General features: G+C 44.1%; 1 protein-coding gene across 12 annotated transcripts in view; it reads right to left on the bottom strand.

Annotated features, from left to right (window-relative positions):
• Positions 1–12,000, bottom strand: part of SLC23A2 (solute carrier family 23 member 2) — a 150,114-nt gene that overhangs the window by 80,113 nt on the left and 58,001 nt on the right. The window lies entirely within an intron of this gene.

Here is a 12,000-nt window from a genome sequence, read left to right as displayed (position 1 = left end):
TAGAGGTTGCAGTGAGCCAAGATTGCACCATTACACTACAGCCTAGGCAACACAGCGAGACTCCATTTAAAAAAAAAAACAAACAAAATCTTGAAACTTCTTGTCATAAAAAAACCAAAAACATACAAATACAAGCAGCTTACTGACAAACATCAGACTTATTAACAGTAAAAACTGGAGGAAAAAGTGATGTTTACAGCATCCAGAGAGAAATGAATGCAGAGCCTAAAATGCCACCTCAGGGGTCCCACCACCCTGCCACAGCCCCCACCACATACAGGTCCTAACTCATCCATCACAACTCTGTTGTTTAATAAGGATATGAAACTCTACTGCAGGGATCACTACAACACTACAAAGTTTGATAGTCCTTAATACATAAAATCTGTGCAGGCCGGGCGTGGTGGCTCATGACTGTAATCCCAGCACTTTGGGAGGCCAAGGCGGGCAGATCCCGAGGTCAGGAGTTCAAGACCATCCTGTCTAACATGGTGAAACCCCGTCTCTACTAAAAACACAAAAAATTAGCCGGGCATAGTGGCGGGCACCTGTAGTCCCAGCTACTGGGAAGGCTGACGCAGGAGAATGGTATGAACCCAGGAGGCGGAGCTTGCAGTGAGCCGAGATTGTGCCACTGCACTCCAGCCTGGGTGACAGAGCGAGACTCCGTCTCAAAAATATATATATAATTATATATAAATAAATAAATATAAACATATATACAGACATATTTATATATAAATATATGTATTTTTATATATAAATATATACATATATAAAATCTGTGCAAGTGGGTAATTTTTCAGATATGTTGCTGTGCACTGATTCATGAGTTTTTCGTGTCTGCTGGCAACCACAGAGCCTCTTTTGTGGTTTATCCCCTTATGTCTTTTGCCTATTTTCTATAACGTTTACAGATCTTTATTTTAAGGATATTAATCCTTTAAATCTTTGTTGTATTTGATGCAAACATTTTATCCCCATTTTTTGTTTATGAATTTGGGGGATGACCTTTTGAGCTGCCAGAGTTGTCATCATGTTTGTGTAGCCAAATCCATCAGCCTTTTACAGTGTGATTTAGCCACTGCCACCCAACATCTTCCCAAAATCTGCAAAAAACCCACAGTGAAAATAAACACACTTAAAAATAAAATCTCCCTGAAGGAGCCACAGTGGACTTCTACCTTGAGACCACCAGAAGTTTATTTTTTCAGAAGATAAAAGAGGATAGTGAAATACTGGTAGATTTTTACACGGCCACATGCCATATAGTCATATTTCAAGGGACCAATAAGCTCTTTGTCTCACATCTAGCAAGTCAGCAGAGCTTTCAAATCACCCTTATCTATATCAACTTTAGGGAAAATGATGGGACTTTTTTTCTTAAAGAGATGGGGTCTCATTACGTTGCCCAGGTTGGTCTCAAAATCCTGGCCTCAAGCGATCATCCTGCCTCAGCCTCCCACATAGCTGGGACTACAGGTGCAAGCCACCATGCCTGGCTAAGGACACTGATGTGATTATTTAAAGCAGAATAAATTTACTCTCCTAGGTTAAGTTCATCTTGGTGTTCCAGACATGAACATCCATTGCAGCAGCAAACCCCTCACCACCATCCCCAGCACTAGGAACAAACAAAGACAGTTCCATCCCGGCAAGAATATCTTCCAGCAAGTAACTCTGTGCTCCATTTACTCCACCACGCATTTAATTGAACCTCACAAGCTACAGTGGGGGAACCACCAATGCTCTTCACCCACCTCTTCCAGAGTAGTGCCTGGAGTATCCTGAAGCCTTAGACCTGAAAGAGCACAGGAGAGGATGAGGCTCAGAAAGCGCTGAGCAGTGATGTTCTGAGAAAGGCATCAGGGAAGAGGACTGCAGGGCTCAGGGAGAGGGGAGCACCTTTCATCAAGAGCAGTACATGGAGGAAGAAGGAAGAAGGGGTGAATGCTTGAACAAAGACATGTGTCCTTGGACACTGCCATAAAAAGCCCAAAAGGACAGAGTATTCCACACCCCAGTGCACAAGGATGATGCAGACACTCTCAAGGTCAGAAAGTATGCAACAACCCGAGATCAAAGGGTTTATTCACACAGGATGAGCATGGTGTGCATAAATGCCAAGGTCCAGCGGCAAAATGCAACAGATAAAAGGGGAGAGGTGAGGGAAGAGTGGAGTTTAACGTCTGTACTAAAACAAGAAGCAAAATCTCCCCAGGAATCTGACACTGGGGAAACTGTGCCAACCCATGGTCCCTCATTGCCCCTTTTCCTACCCCTTGCAAAAGAGAGAAAGAGAATGAGCAAATCCACTCACTGTCTTGGCCTTAATACACGACAGTGGGGAAGGAGGAGCGGAGCGATGGCAGATCATGATGGCGACAATGGCAGTAATAACTGCAGTTTTCCAGTTGCTAAGTGTCTGTGTGTGCCAAGCACGTCTCTGACCTCTTATTAAATAAATGACAGTTATTTCTGGCCAGTAAGCATATTACTTGGTTTGCGCACAAACTCTACAAAAGTAGAAATTGAGCTTCAGAGAAGTAAAATAACTTGCCAAAGGATACACTGCTATAAGCAGTAGAACAGGATTCAAACTTGAATCAGTAATTTGAACCTGCCATTACACTGTTTATACAAGCAAGATATAAAACTGTCCTTTAAATGCTCAGCTTACAGCTGTTCTCCCTGGACAAACACAGCCCAGGCCAGCTGGCCTATACACACTGCCTCTGTGGGACTTGCTGGTGATTTTACCCTCCTTGTGATTTGAGGGAGCACTGGGGGGCAGGAATCACCTTCAAGCTCCTTTTCCAGGGCTGATACCCACCATTCTCAGACTAGGAACTCTCTAACATATGCACTTCTATTCACCTGCACGGCTGCTCCCTAGCACACATCCCCATGGTCTCTCATCAACATCACAACAGCCACTTAACTTGTATTCTCATTGCTGTTGTGAACAACAGCAAAGAAGAACATGTAACTGAGATCACCTGGCCCCTAAGACGAAAGACATTTATAGAAAGGTTTGCCCACACCTGACAACAATAGGATAAAGGAATCCTGCTCACCATGGCAAAAATAACATTAAATACTTAAGAATAAATTTAATTAAAAAAAATTTTTTTGAGATAGGATCTCACTCTGTTGCCCAAGCTGGAGTGCAGTGGCACAATCACAGTTCACTGCAGCCATGATTTCCCAGGCTCAGGTAATCCTCCCACCTCAGCCTCCTGAGTAGCTAGGACTACAGGCATGTGCCACCACACCTGGCTAATTTTTGTGGAGATGAGGTTTCACAATGTTGCCCAGGGTGGTCTTGAGCATCTGAGCTCAAGCAATCTCCTGCCTCAGCCTCCCAAAGTGGAGGGATTACAGGCATGAGCCACCGCACCTGGCCCTCATTCCATCTTTTTTTTTTTTTTTTTTTTTTTTTTTGAGATGGAGTTTCGCTCTTGTTCCCTAGTCTGGAGTGCAATGGCGTGATCTCCGCTCACTGCAACCTCCGCCTCCCAGGTTCAAGCAGTTCTCCTGCTTCAGCCTCTCAAGTAGCTAGGATTACAGGCATGCGCCACCATGCCTGGCTAATTTTGTATTTTTAGTAGATGTTGGCCAGTCAGGCTGGTCTCGAACTTCTTACCTCAAGTGATCCACCTGCCTTGGCCTCTCAAAGTGCTGGGATTACAGGTGTGAGCCACCACACCCGGCCCCTCATTCCATCTTGACAGCTCCAAACACTTGTCCAAATGGTAAGCAGCATGATGCTTCAACAGAAAATTATCATGCTCTTTGATGGCTTCCTAATTTAGAGTGACACCCAAATTCCTTCACAAGAGGTGACTATGGGGCCTATCCAGGTCCCCTTTCCCAGTCCCTCATGGACCCTACCGTGATTACTCACAGACCTCTCCTATCTCTCAGGACCCTGCTCATGCCATCCCTCCAAAATAAGCCCCCTTCATCTCACCCCTTCTCACTGGGGTGACTCCCATCAATCCTTCCTCCGATCACCACCTCATCATGGTGTCGGAGGACCATGTGGACGGCCGAGTGTGACGGCTCACATCTGTAATCTCAACACTTTGGGAGACCCAGGCAGAAGGACTGCTTGAGGCCAGGACTTTGAGACCAACCTGGGCAAGACAGCAAGACCCCATCTGTACCAAAAAAAATTAAGGTAAAATTTAAAAAGATGATTGTAACAAAGCAAGATCATGTCTGTCTGTCTGCCTAGCCAGACAGCTGTGGGAAACAGAAAGGAACAGTATCACAGCCTCACCATCTTACCTCCACCCCTGGTGCTGAACTTGGCATATATATTAAAGGTTCTCCAAAGTTTGTGGATTGATAAATGATTTTTTTTAAGGCATGTGGTATAATGTAACAGTGGTTTTGTTTAATAATCTTACCACATCAAACCTATCTGTGACACAACAGATGTCAGAACAAGTCGGGGGTGTCAACGTCACCACCATCAATGGACACCGACCAAGAAAGATGAGGGAAGTATTAGAAAAGTCCAAATTATAACTATATCAAAAGATATGAAAAATCTCAGAGAATCTACAATTAAGTAGCAAGTTACAAAACCCATGAGCAAACCTCTTTCAATGTGATTGAATCAAACATTTCCCAAATGCCAGCGACAAGCATCTGTATCAGAAGCTGGCTAGCCACCACCTGGCCTGTTTCTGTTAAGGTCCCTGCTAAAAATGGTTTCTACATGTTTAAAGAATTGTGAACAACAGCAAAGAAGAGCATGTGACTGAGATCACCTGGCCCCTAAGACCAAAGACATTTATAGAAAGGTTTGCCCATGCCTGACAACAATAGGATAAAAGAATCCTGCTCACCATGGCAAAAATAACGTTAAATACTTAAGAATAAGTTTAATAAAAATATGTGTGACCTTTACGAAGAAAATGATAAAATATTACTGAGGGACATAAAAAGGATTTGAATAACCAAAGAAACAGAGGATACTCTTTGATAGGAAAGGTACTGTAAGAATATTCATTTTCCGATTAACATAATCTATACAGATTTAATAAAAATCCATTAATACCCCCCCAACGGGTCAGAGGAGCTTGCTAAAAATTCCTCTAGAAGAATAAGCAAGGGCCAGGCATGGTGGCTCACACCTCTAATCCCAACAGTTTTGGGAGGTGGAGGCAGGTGGATCATCTGAGCTCTGGAGTTCAAGACCAGCCTGGGTAACCTGACAAAACCCCGTTTCTACCAAAAATACAAAATAATTAGCAAGGTATGGTGGCGTGCACCTGTGGTCTCTGCTACTTGGGAGGCTGAGATGGATCACTTGAGCCTGGGAGGCAGAGTTTGCAGTGAGCCAAGATCATGCCTCTGCACTACAGCCTGGGTGGCAGAATGAGACCCCATCTCAAAATAGTAACAATAATAATAAGCAAGGATGGCCACAAGTATTTGAAAAGTAGGAGGAGTGTAGTCAGTGAGATAAGAACCCTAATGTAAAGCTGTAATAAACAGAAGTTCAAAAGTTTGAAAACAAAGTAACTATCAGTCATTTAAAAAAAAAAAAAACCCAAAACTGATGAACATATGATATGGCAGCACTTCAAATCATAAAACAAAGTATGGATTTTTCAATATACATGCCAAGACAATTGGTTGCTAACAAGTAATAAAATCCAGAAAAAGGAAGACCTAAGGTCTACATTTTAACATTGTCAAAAAAGCACAGAAATATTTACTGACATGGAAAGATGTTCACCCTGTTATATATGTGCTATTTTTTAACTTGCCTTTTTACACAACACAGGGTGAACATCTTTCCATGAAGTGAAACACGCCAGTCACAGAAAGACAAATACTGCATGATTCCACTTACGTGAGTCATCTAAAATAGTCAAATGTAGAAGCACAGTAGGATGGTGAATGCCAGGGACTTGGGTGAGGGGTCAATGAAGAACTGACATTGAACAGGTTAAAGTTTTAGGTTGCCAGGCACGGTGGCTCACGCCTGTAATCCCAGCACTTTGGGAGGCCAAGGCAGGAAGATCACCTGAGGTCGACAGTTCAAGACCAGCTTGACCAACATGGTGAAAACCCTTTTCTACCAAAAATACAAAAACTAGCTCAGCGTGGTAGTGCACACCTGTAAGCCCAACTACTTAGGAGGCTGAGGCACAAGAATCACTTGAACCCAGGAGGTAGAGGCTGCAGTAAGCCGAGATCGCACCACTACACTTCAGCCTGGGCGACAGAGCAAGACTCTGTCTCAAAAAAAAATACAAAAGAGTTTCAGTTACACAATATGAGCAAATTGTAGAGATCTGCTGGACCATACCATGCCTATAATTAACAATACTTCGGTCAGGCACGGTGGCTCATGCATGCCTATAATCTTAGTACTTTGGGAGGCTAAGAGTGGGAGGATTGCTGGAGGCCAAGAGTTCAAGATCAGCCTGGGTAACATAGTAAGATTCCATCTCTTAAAAAATGAAATTATTTAAATTAGCCAGAAAACAAAAAAAATACCATATTGTGCACTTAAAAAGTTGTTGGCTGGGCGCGGAAGCTCATGCCTGTAATCCTAGCACTTTGGGAAGCCGAAGTGGGCAGATCACCTGAGGTCAGGAGTTCGAGACCAGCCTGGCCAACATGGTGAAACCCCATCTCTACTAAAAATATAAAAAATAGCCAGGTGTGGTGGAGTATGCCTGTAATTCCAGCTACTTAGGAGGCTGAGGGAGGAGACACACTTGAGCCCAGGAGGCAGAGGTTGCAGTGAGCCAAGATCACACCACTGCACTCCAGTCTGGGTGACAGGGCGAGACTCTGTCTCAAAAAAAAAAAAAAAAAAAAAAAAAAAGTTGTTAATAAGGTAGATCTCGTGTTAAATGTTCTTATCACAATAAAAATTTAAAAAAAGAATGGTAGAAGATACTAGTTTTGAGTGAAAAAAGTTCTTTTGTAAGTGAAAAGAATTAAAGGCAATATATATAATGAAAAAGATGCTATGTATAGCATTTATCCACTGTGCATGTGTAAAGTATGTGGCCATGTATACACACACCAAAATGTTAACCAAAATGTTGAATGATAGAAACACAAATGACTTATTTTCCTCTTTTTAGTCCTCTATATTTTCTAAACTAACTTAACAACAAAAGATGGGCCCAAATTTCTCCCCTAAGAGCCTCATGGTGTCCACATCAGCACCAGTTCCTCCTTACTCCTCAGAATCAAGTCCAGGGGAAAGGCTGGTTGGTTCCCTTTACGGCATCTACCCCCTTTACAATGTAATGCAAGCAAATCAATTCAGTCCTTTCTGTTGTGAGCTCAGCATTCAGCAGTGTGGAATAATGTCCTCATGTTTAAAGTTCTAAAATAACTTTGGGTTTCAGAAGAGAGTGGAGAAAAGCCAAGGTTCTACAAATTATACTTGGCATCTAGATTTTTTTAAAGCTCCCTGTAGAAAAAGTTAAAAATCGGCCGGGCGCGGTGGCTCAAGCCTGTAATCCCAGCACTTTGGGAGGCCGAGACGGGCGGATCACGAGGTCAGGAGATCTAGACCATCCTGGCTAACACGGTGAAACCTCGTCTCTACTAAAAATACAAAAAACTAGCCGGGCGAGGTGGCGGGCGCCTGTAGTCCCAGCTACTCGGGAGGCTGAGGCAGGAGAATGGCGTGAACCCGGGAGGCGGAGCTTGCAGTGAGCTGAGATCCGGCCACTGCACTCCAGTCCGGGCCACAGAGCGAGACTCCATCTCAAAAAAAGAAAAAGAAAAAGTTAAAAATCACTACCTTAGAGGAAGGAGTTCACTATAGTCTCAAAAAAAAAAAAAAAAGGCACCTGGAAATAAATGTAAACCTGACAGAGAAAAAAAAATCACCAACCTGGAAAATTCTGTTACGAGGAAGTAGAAAAGTAAAATAAAATATTTAGATGTGTAATAAATCTTTCAATTCCCTAAGGACTGAATCACTAATTCTCCAGCCACCAACAATCATGCACAAATGCAGAATAACAGCAGCTTTTAATCAGTACTTGTTTCATCAGCTATTCAGCCTGTAACGATTTCTTTTGAGCTTCATTTTATCTGACCATTTCTCCCTGTCCAGGAAACAGAGTCACCCCTCTCACTGTGACTTAGCAGGGCCACCTGAAGGAGAAATGTGATGGCACTGTCCAGAAGTTTTCAGGGCTGAGCTATTCCTGGAGTTAAATACCAAAACCTTCTGTGTTTCTCGAAAGAACCACCAAATCCTAAGAAAAACCTGTCCTTTCATCATCAGCATCTAGCAGAGTCAGCAGGTAACATACAAAGCCTCCTATGGCTTAATGAGTTCATCACTAAGAGTCTTCCCAAAGAGTAGAAACCCCCTATGTAAAATTCATCTTTAAGGTTGAGCACAGTGACTCATGCCTATAATCCCAACACTTTGGGAGGCCTAGTTGGGAGGACTGCTTGAGGCCAAGAGTTCGAGACCAGCCTGAGCAACACAGCGAGACTCTGACTCTACAAAAAATAAAAAATAAAATTCACCTTTATATTCCCAGCTCTTAGCACAGAATAGGCAGATGCTCTTTATAAGGAAGTACAGCGGGGTAAGGGGGCAGGGGCGGCGCGGGGAGAAGACAGATGCTCCATGAATGCTAATGAAATTTACATTTACTCCACGTAAATGGCACTGAATAAATACTACATCAGAAATATAAATGGGCCGGGCACAGTGGCTCAAGTCTGTAATCCCAGCACTTTGGGAGGCCGAGACGGGCGGATCACGAGGTCAGGAGTTCGAGACCATCCTGGCTAACACGGTGAAACCCCGTCTCTACTAAAAAATACAAAAAGCTAGCCGGGCGAGGTGGCGGGTGCCTGTAGTCCCAGCTACTCGGGAGGCTGAGGCAGGAGAATGGCGTAAACCCGGGAGGCGGAGCTTGCAGTGAGCTGAGATCCGGCCACTGCACTCCAGCCTGGGCGACAGAGCGAGACTCCGTCTCAAAAAAAAAAAGAAAAAAAGAAAAAAAAAGAAATATATAAATCCATGGCAAATCCATCATTTGCTCTAGACATAAAAACCTACAGTTCCCCAAAAGGATACGAGAGAGAGGAATAGCCAGAATAAGAATCACTGGCTCATGTGCTTAAGACTCACTTGGGAAGTTTATTTAAAATACAGACGTCTGGGCCAGGCACAGTGAATCACACCTGCGATCCTAGCACTTTGGGAGGCTGAGGCAGGCGGATCACTTAAGCTCAGGAGTTCAAGACCAGCCTGGGCAACCTGACAAAACCCCATTTCTATCAAAAAAAATAGAAAAATTAGCCAGGCGTGGTGGTATCTGTCTGTAGTCCCAGCTATTTAGGAGACTAAGGTGGGAGGATGGCTTGAGTCCAGGATGTAGAGGTTGCAGTGAGCTGAGACTGCATGACTGCACTCCAGCCCAGGCAACAGAGCAAGATTCTATATCAAAAAAAAAAAACAAAACAAAAAACGACAGATGTATTTGACACAAATGCACATGAGACAAAAATTCGACACTGTTTTATTTATAACAGTCCCAGGCCGGGCGCGGTGGCTCACGCCTGTAATCCCAGCACTTTGGGAGGCCGAGGCGGGCGGATCACGAGGTCAGGAGATCGAGACCATCCTGGCTAACACAGTGAAACCCCGTCTCTACTAAAAATACAAAAACTAGCCGGGCGAGGTGGCGGGCGCCTGTAGTCCCAGCTACTCCGGAGGCTGAGGCAGGAGAATGGCGTAAACCCGGGAGGCGGAGCTTGCAGTGAGCTGAGATCCGGCCACTGCACTCCAGTCTGGGTGACAGAGCAAGACTCCGTCTCAAAAAAAAAAAAAAAAGTCCCAAACTGGAAACATCCAAAGAGCCATCAAGAGGTGGATGGGTAAGCAAACCATGGTGGGTCCATCAAAAGGCATACTAGTCAGCAACAAACCGGAGAGCGTCCGCTGACGTGCCTGACAGCACGGGGGGGGGTTGCACAGATGTTTCGTTAAAGCGGCCAGACACAAGACATGCTGTCTGATTCTCAAAAGGCAAAACCATTCTACAGGAAGCAGACAGTGGTTACCTAGGGCAGTAACAGAGGAAGGGGCTCCCCAGGGAAAGGATGGAACCTTTGGAGTGATAGAAATCTGTTGTTTTGACTGATTCTGGTGGCTCCATTTGGATGTATATCCACTTACTCTATGTAAACACTATTGCAATAAAATTGACTTTAGAAGACTAATCAAAAACCCCTGTAATCCCGCCAACTTTATAAATGTCTCCTCCTCAAATTCTAATCCTGTAGACCTACCTTGGGGGCTTGGGAACCTATATTTTTGTTTGTTGGGATGGAGTCTCGCTCCATCGCCCAGGCTGGAGTGCAGTGGTGCAATGTCAGCTCACTGCAACCTCCACCTCCCGTGTTCAAACAGTTCTCTGCCTCAGCCTCCCAAGCAGCCGGGATTACATACACGCACCACCACACCCAGCTAATTTTTGTATTTTTAGTACAGACAGGGTTTCACCATCTTGGCCAGACTGGTCTTGAACTCCTGACCTCGTGATCCACCTGCCTCGGCCTCCCAAAGTGCTGGGATTACAGGCGTGAGCCGCCGCGCCCGGCCAGGAACCTGTATTTTTAACAAATGCACAAATATTCTCATGCTAGAGGTCCTCAGATCACCCACACCTTGGGGTAGGCAATCTCGGCTGGGAGAAAGCTATTGTCACCACTTCTTTAAACCGATCCAGACAGGGGAAGAATATGACTAAGAAGGAGTGCCCTCTGGGATAAGGACACTCAAAACCTCAACCTGCCAAGTGCTACTTTGGTTCTCACCAAGACGCAAGAGCTTTCAGGGTCGGCTAGGTTCAATGATGAAGCACATTTCCAAAGCCAATCCATGGCTCTCAGCTTAAATCCCATAAGGGGATTATAGTCAAACTGTGGCTGCTCCATTAAGTTCTGTTAAATGCTAACATTTGACCTAAATGCTTTTAATTCAAGTCAAAAAAGATTGTTGGAACCTATACCCTCAACTTGTAGGTGTGGTGAGGGCTGGTTTTGAATGAAACGCTCTGAATTCTCAAAACAAAAAAACAAAAAAACAACAAAAAAACAACCTTCAACTTGCGTATGATCAACTTCCTTTGAATGAAATGACTTAACTGGTTACCTAATACACAGAGTCCAACTTCAGGGAGTTTGCAATTCTGATGCTGATCCTAGCTATAATTATTCCATTTAAAGCTCTAAGCAGCTACGAAGGAACTTGTAAGCAGTGGTAATTATTTGATCTTGTGATGACAACTATGCTCACAGCGTGTGACTGAATTAAAAAAAAAAAATCATCCTGCAGTCTTCTCCAAAACACTGCAGGAACTCTTGATCTCTCTTTTTTTTTTTTTTTTTTGAGACAGAGTCTGGCTCTGGCACTCAGGTTGGAGTGCAGTCAAGCAATCACAGCTCACTGCAACCTCCCACACCTCAGCCTCCTGAGTAGCTGTGACCACAGGCATGTACCACCATGCCCAGCTAATGTTTGTATTTTTTGTAGAGACAGGGTCTACTTGTTGCCCAGGCTAGTCTCGAACTCCTGAGCTCAAGCAATCCACCCGCCTCAGCCTCCCAAAGTGCTGGGATCACAGGCATAAGCCACCATGCCAAGCCAGCGCTCATTTTTCAAACTGCAAGTCAGTACCTACTAGTGGGTCATGAAATTAAAATAGTGCATCTTGACCAGAATTTTTAAAACAATGGCATTTGACAGAACAAAAAACTTCAGAGCAAATCTCAAAAGACAGGGGTAACCGAGAGTGTCAAGGCAAAATGCTTCATGCTGTGGATCAGGGGAAAAGAGTCTGGAAGTCGCTGATATAAAAGCTCTGCACACTGACATGAAAGGCATGCTCCAAGTGCCTGGCTTACATCAGATTATTTACTGACCTTAAACTAACATGCCCATAGAAATATTGTGCCCAAGTGAGAAAGCGGTGTAAG

This window comes from Trachypithecus francoisi, unplaced genomic scaffold (assembly GCF_009764315.1).
Source record: "Trachypithecus francoisi isolate TF-2019V2 unplaced genomic scaffold, Tfra_2.0 Lachesis_group21, whole genome shotgun sequence".
NCBI classification, from domain to species: Eukaryota; Metazoa; Chordata; class Mammalia; order Primates; family Cercopithecidae; genus Trachypithecus; species Trachypithecus francoisi.
Note: the sequence above shows the minus strand (reverse complement) of the source record. Positions and strands in the feature narration are given on the sequence as shown.